Raw genomic sequence first — 23531 nt, 5'->3', positions numbered from 1 at the left:
CCTTATCCAACTCGGCTACATGATCCCTTGTTACTTCCCTTCCGAATTTAATTCATAAAGACTACTTTTCGCACCAAATTTTGAATTTTGACACTTTTAACCCAAAAACTCAATTTCTTTTATTTTTAAATTCCTTTTTCATCCAAAATTAAAATTAATAATAATAATAATACAATAAAAAAAATTTTGACTTTTATTTTTGATTTTTTATTTTGACCTTGACTTCCAAGTTTGATCTTTAATTTTAAACATTGATTTTTTCGTTTAACTTTTAAATTTTCAAATTTAGTTTTTCGGTTTGACTTTTAAGTTTGACTTTTGAGTTTTACTTTTTAAATTTGACTTTTAAGGTTGATTTTTGAGGTTTATAATCAAAGGGCATTTTAAAATTTAAGTTTGACTTTTAAGTTTTAGTTGTGCTTTTTAATTGATTTTAAGGTCTACGAGGGAGTTGAAAACATGAAAGAGAGTCGTCAGGATATGTTAAGACAAAATTTCAACATTTTCGATTATATCCCTAGAGAAACCCTCGAAACTTAGTTGCAGCGATTTACTACACTTACTACTGAGATGAATATAGTTGGGATCTTCTTGTCTAAGTTTGAGATAAACAAAAAGCTACTAAATTCACTTCCGAAATCATGGGATATGAACGTGGCTATCATCAAAAAGACAAAAGATCTAAATCATCTTAGTCTTGCTGATGTAATTGAAGAACTTGATGCTTTGAAGTGTGGAAACACAATGAGTTCTGCAAACATCTCGGTCAATAAAGTTTCAGGTTCTCAATCATGTGAAGTTTCATGTACACTATCTAGTGAAGATACGATTAAATTTCTTCGCGAACAAATCGATTTATTAAAAAGAGAAGTTAAGGACCTAAGATATGAAGGATATCAACTCCGGAAATGACAGAAACCCCTGAAGGCTGAATTATAAGCAAAAACCAAGGACTTTAGGAAGCTTCAGGAAGAGTATAACAACAAGTGTGAAAATCATGACTATATTAAGAGACAACTTGCTGCTGTAACTGAAGAACTTGACAATTTGAAAATTAAGTGTGGAAAAACAGATGTTAGTTTTAAAAATTATATTGTGTCAAGTCAGACAGTCGAGTCCTTGTTTGAAACCCAATTAAAATTCAAAGAAAATCAAAACAAGGGTTTAGGTTATGATAGTGTTCCTCCACCTTTCAATCATAACTACACATCCATCCCTATGACACAGGAAGAAATTGCCAGGGAGGCACATCTTAACACTACTAGAAAAATAGCATTTTACGACGCTCATTGCGCGTCGTAAAACGCTCAGACGACGCGCAAATGCGCGTCAAGGAAGGTCATGTCATAACCAGAGACGACACGCATTTATGACACGCAATGCGTATCGTAATTTTTTTTTTTTTTTTTAAAAAAAAAGATTGTTTATAGATTTACTAATTTTCAAATTAAATTTGCATTTCATGTCTCATAATATAAAATAAAATACCATATACAAAAAAGTACAATCCATTTCACAAAAGTTAATGTCATACAAAATACAAAATAAAATACAATTAATAATAAGAAAGATAATTCATTGCACTCACATCTCAAATACAAATAATCATCCCTAACTATATAACCTAATATTACATTGCTATTAAGGGACATCATCATAACTTACTGAAGGTCTTGGAATCTGCCAAAAACTTGAAAAAAGAACAAATATTTAATCTTTATATATAACAAGAATATATTTAATGCATAAAATAACAAGAGCTAATAGAAAGTCATAATATAAAAGGTCAAAATGCAACTTTCATGGTTTGATTGGGGAAAAAAAAGTATTAGTGGTTCTCTTGTAGAAACAGGTCATAAGCAAAGGGGCCGAAACCAAAGTTTAACATAAATTGGTTGAGACAGAGCACAACGAAGTTGATACCAGTGAGTTATGGGTGCACCAGGGGCAGTCGTCAACCACCTTTGCACTGTGCTGTAATATAAGTCAACATACAAAATTATTATTATTTTTTTTCTCTAAATAACTAGAAAAAAATATATGTATATAATTTACTACCTTCCATTGAAGAGAACATCAAACCAACATGCTAAAGCATGTATCCTTGTGCCCACAGAAGCAGTGAATTTTAGTGGAATGTGAATTTCATATAAATCCTCTTCCTGTATATGAAATAAGAAGAAAAAAAATATCTAGAATTCACATTCATTTAATAATATTATAAAATTTTATCCATAATGGAAATGAAATGAAAAAAAAGGGATACCTTGGCAGTAGTAAAATTGATGACATGGGAAACAGTAGGAGCCACTAATAATCTTGGATCAAACGCATCAACCACTGGCTGAAAACATATCATCAAACACTCCCTAATCTTGCCTATCCACCTGCAAAAAATTCCTCAACTACCCAAAAAAAAAGTAGAACCACGCCTTATTTATTCTCATATCTAGAAGAAATCTACCTTTTAACCCCCAAAACACATGACTCGAAACTGTTCAAGTTTGTTCTTTCAACCACCAATAATGAATGAATCAGTAAGAGCCCATTGGTGGCATTCCAAATGGTGGCAAAAGCGGCATCCCCATTCCACCCATTGGTGGTGGTGGTGGTGGAGCAAATCCTCCTCCACCCATACTTGATGTTTTGTATACTTACCATGTTGAAACAAAGGCATGAACAATCCACTCGAAGATCACATATAACACAGTGAACATGATAAAATATGATATTCTGAACCAAGGGAAACGCTGAAACAAGAGTGTTTCATTTCAATTTTTTAAGTTAGAATATAAGAAAAAAAATTATTGAAACAAATTAATGATGAAGAAATTTTACCAAGCTATTCATGGCAGTGTCTCCTAGCACCAAAACAAGATTAGGGGAATGAACAACAACTGTCAACTGGTTTTAAGAAACAACAACAGCAACAACAAATTAAATCTTTAAACTCCACAAAAAAACTCCCAAATCACGAAAAATGGTGTAAAGTAATTATAAAGACTTACAAAACTCATTTCATAATCTGAAATGTTAAGAAATGGGAAGATTACAAGCCAATAAACACCATCAGTCAGCATCACTGCCCCAACAGTAATCTGTGAAGGAAAAATTAAGTTTCAGATGAGATTAGATTGGTTTCCAAAGGGGTAATTATTTAATATTGGCATATTATGTTAAATTTAAAGCACCTGAAATACAATTTGAAAAATGTTGCCCCAAATGGCAACAGATTGTGAGAAATAACATTCCTCTTGAAGATTTACTGGTTTCTCCTTTCCTGCATGATTGAGAGGCATATAGATTCCAATTCTTTGCTCTATATCTATTATGCTATGAGCATTATACATCTTCTTCTTGTCCTTCCGGAAACATCCGGAAGCAGATACCACCGATCCAAACTAAACAAAAATAAAAAATGACAAAACCAAGTCAAAGAAAATGATGACACTTGAATAATATTCATACTCAACCTACATGAATTGATTAACCGATAATTTAAATACCAGAAAATAGATTGTTGTCAACATCAAAGTCCACCTAAACACAAACAGAAGTTGTAAGCTAGAGAAATAATTATAAAAAGCAACAACATACTCATTCTCATTGCAAGTTTGTGGTAGTAGTAGACAACTTACTGGGTATAATAGTAAAATAAGTTGGTGCCATGAGTAGCAACATCAGCAATGGAAGCAGCTAAAATCAAGCAAAATGAAATCATTCTGAAACCCATTAACCAAAAAGGGCTTAGTCCTTTCAGACATGGCATCCATGATTCACCATCATAAAGAGAAGTAGCTCTTTCTGAGTTGTCTGAACCTTCATATTTCCATATCAGGATTGATGATACAATTGTGGAGGTAAACACTGGTAGTAAACAGAGCAAGAGCTCCCATGTCAACCAGTAACTCAGGCGAGTAGTGTCACCGGAAAATGCAACCTCCATCCTACAGGACACAAAACATAGTGTTTAACAATTTTGAGGAAAATCCTTACATTCAGAATTTAATTTAGATTAGGGATCTGCTGGATTTGTTTTGGGCAACATTGTTTAACAAGAGGAAGCTGCTCTGAACTGCAACCATATATGGTTTACAAGAGGAAGCTTCCCTGCCTGCAAATGCAATTACCAAAAACAAAATCTCCATTATACATACTTCCATGTGGGAATGTTCCAGCCCTAATAATCTTGTAGTGGTATCTGGCGTAAAGGACACCCAACTCAGTGAAGATGCCCATGTGGGAACGTTCCAACCCTAATAATCTAGTAAAATTAATGTCCTTCAAAAACAAGAAATTTAGCAAACACATAAATATAAAAATCTGAGAAATATAGGATTTGTATTTTGTACCTCTATTTCAGAAGCGCTAATCGATTAGTATCATGTAAAAAGGAAACATCTCCAATCACACAAAAAACCTGTATCCAAAGTTGTAGAAACATTAAAAATATAAAATTGAATATAGAAAATATTTCTATCAAATACTCACTTTTTTGTTGTGGTCCACAGCAAAACCAATAGCATTACTGAAGGCTTGCAATATAGCCACCAATAAATATATTCTAGTAGCTTTGACATTGTAGAGAAGCTTTGAGATTCATCCCAAATTGTGTTAAATACCATAATTGCATGGACCTTCGTGCCTACAATTATACTCAATGCTTGCTTCCACCTGTACAAATATGAAGAACTCTTGAAGTCAATGAATATAAATTAAACTCCTTATAAGATAGAAACATGTGAAAAAGAAACAGATACATTAGGATTGATACTAATTTCATGGACTACCTCATTCTAGAGGAATTTGGTGAAGAACCTTTTAGCTTCAATGCTGTCACCATAGTTTTAACAGTTTCACCACTTTTTTTTTCTCTCTTGGGCATTTCTACAAACACTTTATGTGCATATTTCTTAAGCATGTTCTGAACCTCTACAACCTAATTGTTAGCATCATTCCAGTCAATTCCTTTCTTAGCAACCTCTCTGACTTCCTCTCTTGGGGGATCCAACATTCCAACCTTAAAGTAAACAAACAGGAACCCAACATTTTTGCTTTATAATACAAGCCTGTTACAATCATACATCATACAGACTAAGCTTTTTCCAAGCAGGTCCGAACAATCAAAATATAATCACAAAATATGTAAATAAAGAAATAAAGATATACAAATAGAAAAATAAGGATTGTGGTACCTGTTCAGCCTTAATCACATGTCAATCGGAGTTGAGGGCTTTGAGAACTGGAATCGGACCATATTTGAGCTGGTTGACCATATTTATTCTGGCATTTGTGTGCATAATACTTGAAATGGTGTATAAACCACGCTTCGTGAACCCCATAGGAAAAGATAAGGAACTCATAATTCATGTGTGTTTGCGAAGGAAAGGGGGGGGGGGAACGAAAGAGTGTTACAATCGAAGGAAATATCTATAGAATTAAAGGCAAAATTTAGTAAATAACCTACCTAAGTTGCTTTGTACGAGTATATGGTAGCATCTTCTAAGTCGTTTGCTTTGATTTTTCTTAGATCAAGTTTTTCTCCAAACCCTATTAGCTGTTGGTACTGATTTTAGGGTTTCACATAGAATAAGAAAGAGGTGGTGATGGAGAAGATGGTAGGGCGGCGATGGATGGTAAGAATGGTGGTGATGGTCGATCGTGTTGAGGTTGCAGGTGGTGAGATGTAGGTGCAACGGCCATGGTGGTGGTACAAGATAGTGGTGGTCTGTACCATGGAGGGGATTTGTAGAGAGAGAGAGAGAGAGAGAGAGAGAGATGATGGTGAGTCTGATGAGGTGAGCGTTTCTATGGAATGAGGTGAGGTGAGTGTTCCTGTAGAAGGAGGAGATGCAACAGGCGGGGTTTTTAATTTTTTGGCTATTAAAAAACGAAAACGCGCGCTCATAGTCTACAATTATAAAGTGACACGATTACACGTCACGCTTTTTCGGATAGGTGCCCTCCGTGTTTTTTTTTTCTTTTTTTGTTGGACACTAACTTTAGGGCGCCCAAAAAATGCGTGTCCACTATCCTTCAAATTTTGCAAAACTGACATTATATTTTAGAGCACGCACAAATGCGCGTCTTCTATCGGCGCGTGTCATTGTTTGCGCGTCATTAAAGGGCTGTTTTCTAGTAGTGTAAATATGGAAAACTAGCTGGATTTGTGTCAGGAGGTATTCAGGTTGAAAATACTAATGTGTCTACTTCATGTGCAGGTAAAGTAGCAGAAGATGAGAACAAGGAGAGCACTACTGAACAAACCAACATCTCTTTGAACTCTGAGTCTTTTGCTTCGAACTCAGCTGCTTCTGATCAACCTGCCATTGAGAAATACAGGCCTCCAATTCCAGCGCAACAAAGTGCCTATTGCAAGCGTGCATCTGGGAACAATAAGAGACAAGGCAACGATACGCCACCAGGGGCAAGAATAAATAACTTCACAGTGAAGAAAAAGACTTGTTTTCACTGTGGAACACCTGGACACATTGCCAAAAATTGTCCTAATCATGCACATGTTCCCTACTATGCACAAGGATGGAAAAACGTGCCAAGTGGCAGATACTTCAAAAGAAACCCTTCCAGGTAACGTTCAGACAATGGTGACTGGAACGCGCACAAGGCCAAGAATTAAACCTACAAGGCAAAGAATCCGAATCCCAAGGGAAAGAAGGAAATGTCGGCCAAGAAGCCCAATCCAAGAGATGCTCCAGTTAAACAAAGACCGGTTAGGTCAAAGTCATCTCGGCAGCCGACTTCAAGTTCCAAAGCAAGTGCCGAGGCACCCATCGGATCGAACAAGAAATGGGTTAAACCCGAATATAGATGGGTACCAAAGGTGAAAACTCCCAAATCTTCTAATGACTCTAATATTTCATCGTCTTCTGTTTGTGATAAGCAGGATATGTCATGGGAGAAAGTACTATGCAAGGATGAAAAAGGTCGACCCAGTTTCAAAATGGACTGGGTTCCAAAGACCAACTAATCCCACCCTGTGTCGGAGCAGCTATGGAGGCATGTCATCAGACTTTGGTTTGTTGATAGTGGCAGTTCCTGACATATGATTGGGGACATCTCTCAACTGTACAACATTCAGACCTTTGTTGAGAGTATGTGTCCTTTTGCAGGAAAGGAAGAAAGGAAGAGATCACAAATGGGGTTAGTGCTTAATGATATGAAGAATTTTCGGATCTGTTCAGAGATTATACTTGCTGTTCTCAGACCTTCTGAATGCAGATTCAATCGGTGAATTACGGTTTGCGTTTTCTTCTCTATACTCCTGAGTTTTTCTTAAGCTGATTCGCTTTAAAGACTAATTTTTGTTTTAGGATAGTTTAAATTTGTGCATTTATTTTTATTTCTCTCATATGCACAAATTTAGGGGAGAAATAAAAACAAAACAAAATTTTAAAAATTTTAAAAAAAAATCCAAAATCATTACAAAATCATAAAATCCAAAAAATATGGTGTAAATGAAATGTGCTTGTAAGAGATGTTTTGGGAAATGAAGTTAGCAAGTGATAGCGGGCAATCTGAATCGGCGTAACGTACCTAAGTTGAATCGTCTATGCTCTGTGTTCGATGCGCTGGTAGGCACGAAAGATTTTAAATGGACTTGATTAGGGAAAGTTGAACCTAATGAATTTAAGGACTTGACAAACTTTGACCTAGTTAGATCCGTTTAACCTGATTTCACGACGCTCGGATAGGTTGAGCAGGGAGATATACATGGGAATCTACCGGTCACATTAAATAACCCGTATCTAGAACTGTGGATTCACTTTTCCTCAATGTGCGGATTCTGTCCTTAATTTCGGTTGGATGGGGCGACTGGTAAATTCCAATAAATTAGGTCTGTAGAATATCATTTTCTTTCTTTCTGTCTGTTAGTCGTATGTTGTCTCCTTTGCGTGACTTCCAATCCGATCTGGTACACAACATATGCAACTCTATTTCTCTACAGGCTATATATATATATATATATATATATATATATATATATATATATATATATATATATATATATATATATATATATGAAATTTCTCTCATCTGTTTGCCATATGCTGTCTCCTTTGCATGACTTCTAATCCGACCTGGTACACAGCATATGCAACCTTCTACTTCTCAACTCCTCTGAAACAATAAGTAGTAGAATTCTGAATTTATCCTCTCTCTGAATGGTTGTCTGCTCACCCGGTGTAAGGAGTACTCTGGAAGTTCTTGATGGTTGGGGCATATCAGGAAGCTGGAAACACGTTCTAGTACACTTAAAATTGAACACATACAGATTGTCTGTAGATCTCGCTGCTCGATTTAGGTGGACAACAATATCCCTAGTTGTAGTCAGTTAAATGATCATAAGAAAATTTTATTTAAGAATTAGGGCCAATCATGATAATAAAGTTTTAATTAGATATATGCATGTATCATGTCATTGGTAAATTGTCCAAAATATTGTCACAAATTTTTTGTGTTTAAGTGGACCACAATACTGGCGATCGATCAGACGAAGATGTGAAGATAAGGGTACCGACAAGTGGAATAAGGTTGTCCAACAACTTTGATCCCAAATCACTCTTAAAGTTAGCTATTATTTTTGTTTTTGTTAAGTTTGTTCATAGTGTTCTTCTAATTTAAATAAAAGGGGAGAATTAAAAATAAAAAAAAAAACAAACAAACAAAAATCAAAAAAATTCAAAATCAAAAATAGTGTTATTTCTGTTTTACTTTTGTTCTAAGTGTTCTTTTAGTTTTGTTTTGTCTTGAAAAGTGATTTCAGATATAGATAAGACTCATGGAGTTTGTGTCGAAGATTTTTTAGCCAAAGCCTCGTCCGTGAGCATCGAAGAATTCGCATTCGAAGGAGGAAGAAATCAAGATTATTTTTTCAACATTCAATCTTTCAACCCTAGAAGCAAGGTGAAGCTAGAATTGAAGAATATGTGACGGATTGCATTGAAGCCTCCTCAATCAGTCTGCTGCTATCGTTGTACCTGCTGAAGTGATCCAGAATAGTTTTCTCTCTGATGTTCTCTCTGAAGATTCTCAAGCTGAAATCGTTATCTTTCAAGAATCGGTACATCAAGCATCCTCACCCAATGTGCGTTCAATTCCAAATCTTGAAGAATAGCTCAAGTGCTCAAGAAGAAGTCATTCATTGAAGATTCATCAAGTTCCTCTTGAAGTCGTGAAGAATTTGAAGATTAATGCTGAGGCCAAGCTCTCAATGAAGATTAACAAGAAAGGCCAACTACTTTTTAGGGGGAGCTTGTTGGGTCATTTAAGAAAAGAAATCTATAAACCAAGGGGGAGATTGTTGGGTCAAAAATATGGTTTATACTTTACTTTTCTAGAAAACTGTAATTTTGTGTCTTGGACCGTAAACTACTTGGTGTTTACGGCCGTTAGGTGTTTACGGCTGTGCTTACAGCCGTAAAACCCATTTACAGCCCATGTTATCCAAGTATAAATATAGGTGTTAAGGTGAGGAGTACAGATTGATGAACTGAATAGAGAGAAACGGGAGCTTATGTGTGTATGTGAATCTCATGTAAAGGAGCATCATTCCAATCTATTCAATACATTGAAGATTCATATTATTCTTCTTCTCCTTCTCTTCTATTTGATCTGACATCATCCGTTTGATTGGGATTCCGCACCATCAAACGCATCTGATTGATACACAGGCTAATTAGGGACTTACACTAGGACGAGACTATTGAAACCACCAAGTGCCTATACCTTTTTAGGGACATCGGTGGGAAATTCTCCTGAACTTCTGAGATTTCCAGTCATCCATCATGAAGTGATGACACTCAGAGTCAGGATCGGAAGTAAGGCGGAATAGAAATTCAATATGTCTTCACGAGAAAAGAACCCTAGGTAACTATCCGAAGAAAACCAACGCCGGTCCCAGTAAAGGATTTGAGTTAGATAGAGGGAGCCACTACATGGAACCCAAGAAGTGTCTTTTCCTCGTATTCGTCACGCTAATACACCCATAAAATAATACAATTTAGCGGGTTAGTGATTACACTACTCACACTATGTGTTAGGTAAATCGCCTTTTCCCATTGCAAGTAATACGATTAGATCGGATCTCAAAACCTTGATTGAGAATGTTTAGCCATAAGTCCTCATGAGCCTTTTCTTCTGTGATGCTCGTTCCGAACCTCCCTCAAATCTTTCCAAGCCGGAGAGTGAACCTTTCCCAGTATAAAGGTAACTTAGTAGGAACGACTCCCATCTTATGGCTTTTCCGATACTCATACCCCTACCTTGAATACCCTGACTACATCATAGGGATGTAGGTCGACACTCAGACAACCAATATTCGAGGCGCGGGAAAAATTTATGCCTATTATAGTAAGGACAGATACGTCCAGAGTTAACCATCGTCTCTCATCAGCTTGTGTTCCTCTCAGTGTAGGAAAACCATGCCTCCGAAGAAGCGTAACCAATCCACTGGCAAGAAACCGACTCTCCTATTCGATGAAGCTACGTTCCAAGTTGCAGTCTCGGCAACAGTAGCAGCTGTCATGGCTCAACTCAATGCTAACAACGCCAATGCTAGCAAGAGCCCTATCGGGAATTCTGATCCAAGTAATGAACAGCAGCAACCAACCTCTGTGTACCCAGCCACCCAAGAACCTCAACCAAATCCACTGAAGAGAAAGTTCAAGAACGAGGAGGGAAGTACCTCGGCTCAAGGACCTTCCGAAGGGCAACGAGCTGAGATAGTCGATACCCCTACTAGCCCTTCCATCCCGACTTCAAGAAGACCATACTTAGGAGAGCTTCCCCACTGCAGCAAGTGTAGCTACCATCATCATGGTGTATGCCGGGAACTCTGTTGTACTAGGTGCAACATGAAGGGGCATATTGCTCGCGTCTGCAGAACCCCGATTGAATTCATCACATCAACCACCAATGTGGCGACCAATCCAGTTTGTCGTCTATGTGGTGAGATTGGAGACTTCAAGAAGGACGGTCCAACCGAAGGAAACGACAAAGGAGCAAGGGGATTCTAACTCAAAATGCCTAAGGAGGAGCATTGAGGAACCCGATAGATTTTTGGTACGTCTCTTAATCTCAGATAACTAACCGAAAACATTAAAAGGCTAATTCTAAATGTAATTACTTCCCCGTTAAGGCGAAAGTCGCAGGACTGTTATAAAATTTAAAATTTCATCAGGTAGAGCTATAATGGCTCGATATATACATTAAAGCCATGTATAATTAAGATAGATAGACCTAGAGTGAGTGATGCTGCCTCATTTCCTGTTCCTCGTTTGGTTGTGGATTTAAGGCGGAGTCGCTCAGTCAACAGTCCTCCCCACCTTAATTATACATGACTAGTATATGTTAGGCGACTACAAAAAGGCCTCGTGAGAATCCATTCATGAAAGGTACCCTATTCATAAACACTCAGGACCCCCCATAGTTTCGCGTCGACTCTATCGGTCCCAGTATCCGCGACAGTGATACACGGGATGAAACCCGAGACGCCAAGAACTTGTGTGCCCGTTCAGCACATGACCCTATCGACCCTCACTCTATATCATGTCGATTTACGCCAACTTTGACGCCCCTATCAATCATGGTTCGACTTAGTGCAACCATGTGTAAATCCCTAGAGCAGTGTAAAAAGAACTTTCACCGTAGCCGTTTCGGCAAATAAAGGTTCTTCCGAATCTAAAAATATTAAAACCTAATGCGATCTGTCAGCCGTCCCTCTTGTCTCAAACCTTCCGACGTACCCAAGAGAAGGGTACCGCGCGTTGTTAACCAACCCCTTCTTAGACAGATAGAACCCGAAGCAAAAGACACTGCAGGCATTCCAGAAGAACATAACCACCCGAAACCTACTCCGTAGAACCCCCAGAAAGACCCTTCGCACCTCACAATCAGGTTCGTGAATCAAGAGGATAGAACTCATGGGACTGACTACTATAACTGAGTATATGCATAAGGGTGGTATATAATTTAGATCAAAAAGATTTATGATGTGTGCTTCCTCCCTACTCCCTGTTCCTCGTTTGGGTGGAGTCGCACAACTGAACATCCTGCCGACCTCAATTATATACGGCTTGCATACACCAAGTATTAGTGGTTAAGCCAAGTATGAGCTCTACCACGAACCTCATACTAAAACCCTTCATCGTATCCCATGGAATGGGAGCTAGAGTCAAGAGAACCCCTACGGGTTGAGCTACTATAATGACCACAAATCTGAAATTTGTTGTCATCCCGGTTAAGCCAACATAGTAGCTAACACCCTCAGTTGGTAAAGAAATCTAAGTCGTAAGAGTCAAGGACATTGACTACGACCATCCATTCACGCTTAATCCCACGAATTAAGCATCTCAGCGAATATCCCAGAACCCTGGAAGCTGCGATAAGTTAAACTCTGAGAAGAGTGGATGAGAAGATTTGAAGTTCCGAGTAACGAGACCCTATATTTCTAGACTTAACCTAAATCAAGAAAACTCAGAATCACCAGAAGAGTAGTTGCAGAGGATGCTCGCACTACTCAGGCATTTCGTCCTCTCCGTTATTGACAAGTAGTGCCTAAGACACTCCGCCTCCGCATGTGAGAATAGTCAATGTCGCCCTGTAGACGAGAGACTGCATTCTCCAAAGTAAATCCTAGAATGCCAAGTACCACAGGATAACCTCCGCAGCCGAGAATACTTCAATAAAGTGCGAAAGTAGGTCGCGTTAAGCCTTGTAACCCAGATCCAGAAGAGATTATAGACTTAACACCAGTCTAGGTGTTAGTCGATGGGTTATACAAGAACACGCGCTTTCTGCAACTGAAATAAACCGATGCCTTAAAGAATAGAGCATGTCTTAGAGATTCATTGGACTGCTAGGTGTTCCCAAGAATACTATCTCACATAGAAATAGTAGAACCACCTCCCGAGATAGTCTAGCATTTCAGAAAATCTCTAAGGACTGAGTTGGCCCTAAGCGGAGAGGGCTATTCATAAAACAGTGAAGCAGGTAAGAGCATTATTCTTTCTTGTTAAGAATCATACTATGAAAGCATCTGATAGACGATGATGAGAAGTTAAAAACTTTCTAAACAATCGTCTGGTCGAAACTCTATCTCACCGACCCTGAGAGTTTCCGTTAAAAACAACTCAAGAATCAGAAGTGCAGGTTCATTTTGCACTGAGTTGAGAGAGATTCCACGAAACCAATTACATGCCAGTGTGTAGCCAATACATCTGATGATCAAGAAAACCTCTAAAAGCCAATCATTAGAAACACGAATCTGAAATCGACATGAGCTTTCTAAGAACCAACCCGAAGAACTACACCCCCAGTATGAGAGAACATTTGGAACTTCAAAATGACGATCACACCAGTGATGATCTCACCATAGAAGTGCATTATGTTCTGAGAACTGACAAGCTCTATCTTTCCGATAGCTTAGGACCATCCGAGATTCTTTATAAGAATTGGTCCAACCCTTGTCAGACCACAACTACTTTTGGAATTCCATAAATTCCACCGTAGTCTATTCACGTCCCCAGCATGGACGAAGTATTTGTCTGACATGACTTGTATAAACCTACTCGTCTTAACAGCAATCATTGAAAACCCTAACTTCGTAGAAAAACCCATAGGAAACTGCGAACCGAGGAATCAAGCGAGCGTAGCGGATCCGCATCCCACTAGTGAAGGTTCCCTGGAACGCCATGCGAAGACCGGAGTTCACTTGGGAGTGCGAGGAACATTCTAATAGGAAGTGCCCTCATCTCATTACTCGATCATTTATGCCTACTTCTTTGCCTAAACTCTAATTTCAGGACGAAATTCTCTCTAACGGGAGGATGATGTGACAACCCAAAAATTTCCGTCAGTTTTAACGTTGTAATTAAGTACGTCAAAACTTAGCCTAATTGATCCCAAAATATTTTTGACCGGATTTAAAACCGTTGGAATATTTTAAATAATATTCGTCAAGCGAACCAAAATTAAGGAGGTATAATTTTAAAAATTTGTTGTGTTTAACGGTAGTCGTGAAAAACCCCGTTCGCGGTTGGTGTCAGGTGGACCCCCAACCAGGCCATAAACTCCACCCTATATAAGGGTTGAGTGGGTTTTCATTCCAACCCTTTTCACACCTTAGGAGTTTCTCTCTCTACTTTCTCTCTCTACAAATCGGGTTTTGGTCAAAAATTGCCCCTTCGAGCTTCAAAACGGTAAGTTAACCTTCCTAGCTTGTCGTTTAGCTTATCACACTTGCAAATTCGTGGCTTAAACATCCAAAAACGCCAAGAACAAGATTTTACGGTCTTGGGAGCATCCCAAAACCGTAAACACCTTGAAAGAGGATTTTGGTGCCCAAAAACCCCTCCAAACCACTTCTCAAGCTTAGCAATGACTTAGGGGCTTACATGAAAGGACTTAGAACACCAAAATCTTAACATATGGGGAGTAAACATGATTTTACGGTCTAAGAACATTCTTGGACCGTAAACCCATCTTCAAGGACCATAAACACCTTTTTGGGTGTTAAACTACCCCTCAAACACCTCCAAAAGCTTCCATGAGTACCTAGAGCCTTGTGATCCTTCATTTACGCACCAAAACACATGATTCATGGACTAACATGAGTTTACTACTGTAAACTCATGTCTTTAAGGTAGTAAACTCACCAAGAACACCTTCATAGACCATAAACACCTTTCCAAGGTGTTTAAGTACCTTTAACACCTTCCTATGCTCATATAAGTGACTAGAACCTTGCCTACATAGCCTAGAACCACCAAAGCACAAAAGGAATGGGCTAACATGAGTTTACGACCATAAACTCATGTGTTTATGACTGTAAACTCCTCAAGGAGTGGTCAATGGACCGTAAACTCCTTATTGTGTCCATTTTGAGCCCCAATCACTTCCTTAGCCCTTGATTCGACTCTAGCATGATTCTATGAGTGAGTTAACACCTTTAAACATCCCATGACACCACTACCATGAGTTTACGGCCATAAACTCATGGGGAAAGTGGTCTTGAAACCGTAAACACCCATAAGGGCCATCATTTGAAGAGTAAACTCCAATGTGAGTCCATACACACCATCTATGCAACCCTTGATACTTCTAGCACTTGTAGCAAAGTGTTTTTATGTAGTAAGACATACTTACTTGCTTAATTAGTTATTAAATGACTAATTAGATACTTAAATGTATCATTACATGTTAAATAGGATTTGCGTGTGTGGTCAAGTCCTCACTTGACACTTAGCATCCTATACATTCCATTCATCCAAAACGCCAACGTCAGGTGAGTTCATACCCCTGAATTAACCTTTTAAATATTTTTACATGCTTTTATGGGGGAATACAAGTTAAAACATGCTAGTTATCATATCAATCATATGTGATTAATAACCCGCATACACAAGGATTTATCACACATTCAGTTGTTTTACCAAGTATAATACTATAGATGGTTTTCCAAAACATCTTTACTTGTTTAAATCTTTTCTCAAATTGTCTCTCGTGCTATATGTTTTACTTCTAAACCAGTTACAACAGTGTTTTAAACAAAGGTTTTCTTTACTTATATTGTGTTATCAAATTATATTCAAAACATGTTTATGAACGGTTTTCAAAGCTTGTTTTACATAAAGATATCAAGTCGTAAATTCTTATTTTTAAAGGTTTTACCAAAGTTTTCTTCTATACTTCTATGCTTCTACTTCGTTAAATGCATGCCTATACTTGTATAGTTATATAAATAATGTTTAAAAGACTTAGGAAGGCTAGTTCGACCTATTTCCTTTTCCTCGTTGGGATGTGGTTTGGTGGGTATCGGATATCCGTCCGAAGGTCGTTTAAACATTAGTTATATATCATGTATACACGTATAGACATAAAGGTTTACATCGACCAGTTCATTTCCCTTGGGTAGCAAGGGCATCCTTCCATTCATCATTCATAGATTAGAGACACTAGTAACTATTATAGGAATAGTTAGGAGGTTCTATTCACTCTTTCTAGTATGAGAATACCAAAGGAGTCAGTTCATTCGCGAGTCTATATCATTTCTCCAACACCTCTAATAGAATTCAGAATACGAGATGCATCTTCAGGACACGGATCTCCCCATCGTCAAGTTGGTAACCAGAGTCTCCTGGAGGGAGAGCAGGCATTGTGTGTATAGATCTATACGGGACTGACACTCCCGCATCCTGACTGCTAGCTACAGTCCACGACCTACCAAGCCAAGGGGTGAAAATGTCACATTCATTCCGACGCTTGCAGGGCATCAAGTACTCTAGTGTCAATCAGTATGGTTACGAGTATCTCCATGTTTACCTTATAATCAATGGCCTTAAGGTAACGAGAATTAACACTGTATTCTTGAAACAACACTCTTAGGATCACCCTTTGTTTTAGACCTGGCTAGCTGTATCGTTCATTTGATATTGTCTGGGGTCTGTGTTTCTTTGTTTTAGACCTTGCTAGCTGTATCGTTCATTTGATACTGTCTGGGGTCTGTGTTCCTTTGTTTTAGACCTTGCTAGCTGTATTGTTCATTTGATACTGTCTGGGGTCTGTGTCTCTTTGTTTTAGACCTTGCTAGCTGTATCGTTCATTTGATACCGTCTGGGGTATGTGTTTCCTTTTGTTAGACTGAGCCAGACGTATCATTCATTCGATACTCTCCTGGAGTCTATGATTTCTTTTTCCTTAGTCAGCATTATTTTCTGCTGAGGCATATATTATTTTCCCCTTGTATTTTTACTAGTGATATTCTTCTACTTTCTTTAAAGTCAAATACCGTATTTTGGTAATGATAGTATTTCAAGGAAAATTTCTCTTTAAAACATAACACTGTCGAGTCTTGGTAGAAGACTGCTTTTAATTAGAAAATATAGGATTTTTTGGAAAGGACGCTAATACACCGTAGATTCTAAACTACTACTTTTTATAAAGTTATTTTGAATAAAATGCTTACTTACACAAATGACACTAAATACTTATGAACTCACCAGCATTTATAAAAATGTTGATACTCGCTTTCAAAATAACTCGTATTCTCAGGTCAGCAATAGACAGGTACACCCGGGAGCTTTTGTGAAGCCAGCCTAGAACCGAGCTGCATCTATACTAGTTTCTTTATTACTTTGATGTTGCTATGAAATGTAACTTATGTAAAACTATTACTATTAATGCAATGGTTGTTGTACTTTGATTTCTATACTGCATATGTTGTGATACTTGACATGACGTCATCCACCCCAGAACGTTTCCGCCGTTCCGGTTTTGGGGTGTGACAAAAGCTGGAAATGTCTTGGAAATCTCGTTTTTGTGAGAGGGAGTTAGAGAGAAAAGAGGTGTTTGATCTTTAGTGAAATGAGAGCAAGTGAGTAAGGATGACGAGAGATAAGAGTCTTCAGCCTTTGACCATGAGTGGGGCTGGTCAAATGGTGGGGAAAGTACTCTTGAATGACCATGTATGGTGGGGAGTACAATGGCTTGTCTTGGGAATGGGTATAGGGTGGTTGTTTGTGTCAAATATTATGGTAAGATTCACACTCCACCTCATGATCTCACTTAATAGATTTTATCCCTAAATATATATTTCCTTAAAAATATACTGAATTTATGAATAATTGGGGCCTCATATGTCAAATTATGAGTTTGGGTGAAAGTCCCCCGTTAAAATAATTAAAAACGGGCTTAAAACGGAGTAATGATTGAAAACCGGGTGAAAAATGAAGAAATCTGAAGTCAGGCGAGGGCTTGGTCATCAGCAGTCCAAAATCCGGAGTGGCATCGGCTGCTGATGCGGATCCGAAGAGGGAGGAGCTGTGGTCCGAGGAGGCTCTGCGGGCGGGTTCGTCAGGAGGGTCCGGAGCGAAGCCTGCTGCGGTCGGTGGCTGCGGTTCGCTGACTGCGGCTCGCTGTTGCGGTTTGCTGACTACGGCTCGCTTGCTGCGGTTAGCCAAGTGGACTCCGATTTAGCTTCTTGGGACCTCGATCCAAGGAGGACTTAGCCCCCATGGGGAGGCTTCGGTCCTAAAGGGTTATTTTCCAAGATTTTTCCCTTCTTTGAGTGGTTCCTCATCAAGCCAAGTATCGGGATGCCCCAATTGATTATAAAAATTTCAAGAGAGGTTTCGGGAGAGATTTTGGAGAGATTTTACAATCTTGGAGAGATTCCTCATACAGAGAGAGATTTGGGAGAGATTTTACAATCTTGGAGAGATTCCTCATATGGAGAGAGATTTGGGAGAGATTTTACAATCTTGGAGAGATTCCTCATATGGAGAGAGATTTGGGAGAGATTTCTAATATGGAGAGATAGAGTGAAAGAGATTTAAGAGTGGTTCCATTTATGACCTTTTTAAGTATCCAGCTTCGCAACGCAAGGTTTGTAAACCCGTGAAGCCACGTTTTACTGTACTACACACTCCCGATGAGTGTGAAATAGTGTTTTATCGCTTTGGTTCATGGTTTAGCACTATCAAGGCTAATGGAAAATTAAACACACGAGTTTCCAAATGATGCTTTCTCATTGAAATAGTGAGTTGAACAGTAATTACATAATATAAACCCTAATATACAAGGTTTAATTGAGTCAGCCGGTTTTACTCGTTGACTTCGTTTGACTTTGACTTGACCCGAAATTGACTATTGTCACAGTACTTCTCCTGCTAGAATTATGAAAATTCCACTAGGGCTTCAAGACACTTTCACTTGGGACTTAGGGACCAAAATTTCATAAATAAAATTATAGGGATAAATTTAGAAGTACGTTAACATCGGGATGTTATACATACGTCCTTGTGTTGACTTCCATTGACTTTTGACCAATTGTGCCTTAAGTGGAATTGTGAGGGATTTTGGAGGGAAAATTACCTTAAATATTAATTAGGTTTAATTGGTGCAATTATTAGGTGGAGTCTAGTTTTGGCAGGTCGGGTGTGAGTTCTATCAATCATCTGTGCAAGGTTAGTCTCCTCACTATTCTTACCTATGTGGTAGAATATATTTATATTTTTGATGAGTTGTTGGGTCTATATGCTATTAATGTGATATGTGTTATTGTGCGTACTGAGACTTTGAGTAGTCTTTAGGGTCATTAATAACCTACCAGGGCGTGTTGTTTGCCCACTGAGACTTTGGGTAGTCTTTAGGGTTACTGATAACCCATAGTTGCTTATTTTTTGTTGTGATGTATGTGGTATTTTGGGGAACTCACTGAGTTTCGTGGCTATAGTTGTTGATTAAATGTGTTTCAGGTACTTTTGAGGATCGCGGGAAGACAAAGGCTTGATTGTACACATTCGCCTGCAATTATGATTCTGAATATTTTGGGACACTCTGATGTTTTGATGATGATTTGTAATTGACATTTCTAATATTTTTGAGACGATTTTTATGAAACAATGTTTTATAAGAATTTAAAAATGAAAATTTTGATTTGGAAATTTAGGATGTTACAAGACATCTTCACTACCCATCAAATCGCAATCCGACCCAATACCTAATCAAAGAAGTGCAATAAACAAAAATATGACACATTGTCTCACTAAACTCGAAATATAGATAAATCTGGAAAAATATGTAAATAAAATGGTGTTCTCTTGCTTCCCCTCTACATTTACTTCTTTCATATACAAGAGAAAGCTTGAATGAGACACATTACACATGGTAATGTTTTTTAGGGAGGAAAATGGTTATTTGTGGTCTTGCAACTTATTTCATACTTTTTAAGGTAATTTACTCCTAAACATGACATTTTTAACACACAACCAAAATTCTCATTTTGCATCCCATTCGATGATCCATAACCGGATTTGTAACTAACGAAACAATTTTTATAAGTATTATGTAATTAATCACCTAAATATCCCTAAGAATTAATGTTTTCATGTGTTTGACATCAACCATCACCAACACCACATCACATTTGTGATCATCATCAATGTCTCCTCCAACATCTTGCCATTAGTATCACTATCATCCACTACTAGAAAAGAGGCTTTTCTTGACGGACAATGTCTGTCGTAAATGCCTATACATGACAGAAAAATGTATGTCCTTGAAAGTCGTGTCATAAAAGAAAATGACTGACCTTTATGACCAACAATTATGACATACATACATGACATTCATTTACAATTGACTTTTAATGTCATAATTTGTAACATTTTTGGAATTATGACAGACATTTACGACTTCAAATTACGACATGTTCTGTACATCATGATTTTTAACATAGTTTTACGACATACTTTGTATGTCATGGTTTTACATTATATATATATATATATATATATATATATATATATATATATATATATATATATATATATATATATATATATATATATATATATATTCTACCAAATCTTTGTTAGGAATTTTAGGGTTTGTGGTGGATATCTGGACACCAACTTGGATCGTGATATCACTTTCCGAACTGATATTTCTACCCTATGCCTGGGTTACAAGAAATTCAGCCTAGGATAATCCAAGTGGACACTTATGTTTCTAGGCACAGAAGACGTAAACCAATACGCTAGAGGATTCTTTGAAAGTCTGATGAAAACGAGAGCTTAAGATCGTAACCCTCTTCTGTAGAGGAAGAGCTATTTATATATTAAACACGATTAGGGTTTCATTAGGGTTGGGCCGTCATTAGTTGCTTTGGAAGCAAGTAATGTTAATCCAGATTTTATGAGGATTTAGGGTTACCAAAAACTAACAAGTTTCGTTAGTTTTACCATAATCACGCTCACGAAATTGAAGTTTCCATTATGTTCCCATATGTAAAATTCGGTAGGTTTTGGGGCGCTGCCCCTTGGACCCTGCTAGGGGCGCTGCCCCTAGACCCCACCAAAGGGGCGCTGCCCCTTTGGAAACCTCAAACCCGGGGGCGCTGCCCCCGAACCCCCGACTAGTCGTCGAGCCGGCTTCTGATTCGATCTTATACATGCGTGCACTCCGCACAACCCCGTACATATATTAGAGTACAAATCATGAAGCCCCTTGGCTCATATGTTGGTTCTAGTTACTTAAAAGGACATGGTGACACTAAAATCACCAACAATCTTAATCAAACTAAATTACAAATTTATTGTCTAAATTACACGAACTATAGTGTCAAATTCAAAATACATTCCAAGTTCATCAAAAAGTATATGTCAAATACATATCACTTGTAAATAAAGTTTATTACATAAGTAACCCATTTTTCACGCACCCTATCAAGCAAGCTCGACATCTGTATATTCATTCTTCCCCCAAAACTGAGATAAATATATTAGCAATAAACTCTTAAGCAATTATATATGTAAATATTCTAATACACTTCAAGTCAATCAATTAACTAACGCATTTACTTACTTCGTTATTCAACACCTCAAGTACTTCATCAACAACCTTTTTCATGAACTTATGAATTTAAGAACATAATACCTGCATTCTGTGTAACTAGGCTGAAAAGGACACTATACAACTATATAATAAAATGATCTGTATAAAATAATAATATATTAGCCACATCCAATTGAAGTTAAAGTTGTACTTTGTTCTAACAATAACATTTATCATGTTGACATTTACCTTTTTCTTTGATCCACTTTATCTTGCATGCAAAAATGGAATTAGCATCGGTGGATTCATCTAAGAGAAGAAGATACCTAAAAAGGAACAAACATAGACATTATAAAAAGCTGGAAGTAAAAGGTGATCAAATTATTTATAGGTAATAACCAGGCAAGATAGATTAAACATAGGTTATCACATTTATTTTTTCATTAAGTCATTTCTATAAGAGTGGAATACATAATGGTTAAATGCTAGAAATACCAAAGTACTTTTTTGTTATCTTTATTATATATTGAATCATACTTTCATTTTTTTCCATTACAACATTGTAGTATGAAACATCTACCCAAATATAGCAATGACATCAAAATATGAAACATTTTTAGTGCCATGATTGGATAAATTTCTCAAAGTGTAATGCCTTAATAAGTTAAATTTGAAAGTACAATGCTATAATTGGTTACATTTCAATAATACCTTAATAACAAAAATATTGAAAGTACAATGGTGTAGTAGAAAGAGAAATAGGAGTAGGATGCTATAATTAACAAAGAAATGGAACTACATCGCCTTTTTACACTTAAACCTACAAATAAAGACCATTTTATCAACCTGAGTGTGAAACCTTTGACATGTAGTGCATAGCTTCACGCAAAACTATCTTTGTAAAATATCGTCTAAGATTAATAGTTGTGTATAAGACAAACCTACTACTAAACATAGTCATGATGACTCTACCCGGGTAAAATCATTATTATGAGAATGGCCATGTACAGAAGCAGAATATTGGCCCCATCAAAAATCATTTGTATGGTGCAAAAGCTTTAAAATAAGCCAAAACCAAACAATAAAAAGAAAGATAAATAATGATAATATTCAATGTAGAACAATAGAATTCACTAAAAAGTCGAATTATTTAATCAATGATATTCAACTTATTTAATAAAAAGTCAAAACATTAAACTGTAAGTCTGTAACTCACCTTGACATTATATCGAAGACCTAGTGGACAGAATTTGCAAGACATATTTATTAGACTAATTCTTTAGCAGGATAAAGCCTTCAAGTGAATCATTCGATGTGCCTTTAACCTAACCAGTATATCACTAACCACTTATAGCTTTTTTATGAAGATTAAAAGTAAAAAAAAATGAAGTGAACGCATAACTAAAAGATTGTTGGATGTTTGAACATTCGATAGAACCTTACCTTTGTATTTGATTAATCGTTGGAGTATCAATCGACATTTCCTAATTCAAAAAAAAACAAAAAAGAAGTTATTAGTTTGGAGGATTAGGAAAATGGGATTCAATACGTAAGTCAAAATTTTCCAAATATCAAAAAAATGCAATTTTTTCTAAGCCTTTACTGTACATTCACCAAACACGTTCCTATTCCAATTTTGATCATAAACAAAATGGTTTAATATGTATTTTTCCATCCTAAATCAAAAACAACAACTGAAGGTGGATGTCATCGAAGAACAATCAGTAAGAAGATGCCCTTGTTTGAAACCTTTCATTGACTGGCTGGGTAGCTGTCAATATAAGCCCTAATTAAATTACATGAAATCAAATGGTTTGAAAGTGAGTATGAGAAAGTATGTGAGTGGAGTGAAAGACGAAAAATGAATTTGAGATTGGGTATGGATTATTGAGGGAAGCATCGGTGATGGAAGAATAATTGAAGATGAATAATCGACTGTGAGGTGAGAGGTTGAATATATAGAAGAAAAAAAAGGCGGTGAAGAGAGAGAAACAATCACGAAAGTATTTCGCTTTTGTCGTTGATTACAAAAGAGATAAGGAGGAGGGCTAGGGTTTTTGAGAGGGTCTTAATCCCCAAATATGCAACGAACATGGGTGCTATGTGTTGGAAGGAAACATAAGGAAGTAATCTTAACTTTGACCTAAAAATTGATAAGTATAAAAATAAATCAATGA

Source organism: Lactuca serriola, chromosome 6 (genome assembly GCF_051521515.1).
Source record: "Lactuca serriola cultivar US96UC23 chromosome 6, Lser_US96UC23_V15, whole genome shotgun sequence".
Taxonomy (NCBI): Eukaryota; Viridiplantae; Streptophyta; class Magnoliopsida; order Asterales; family Asteraceae; genus Lactuca; species Lactuca serriola.
Note: the sequence above shows the minus strand (reverse complement) of the source record.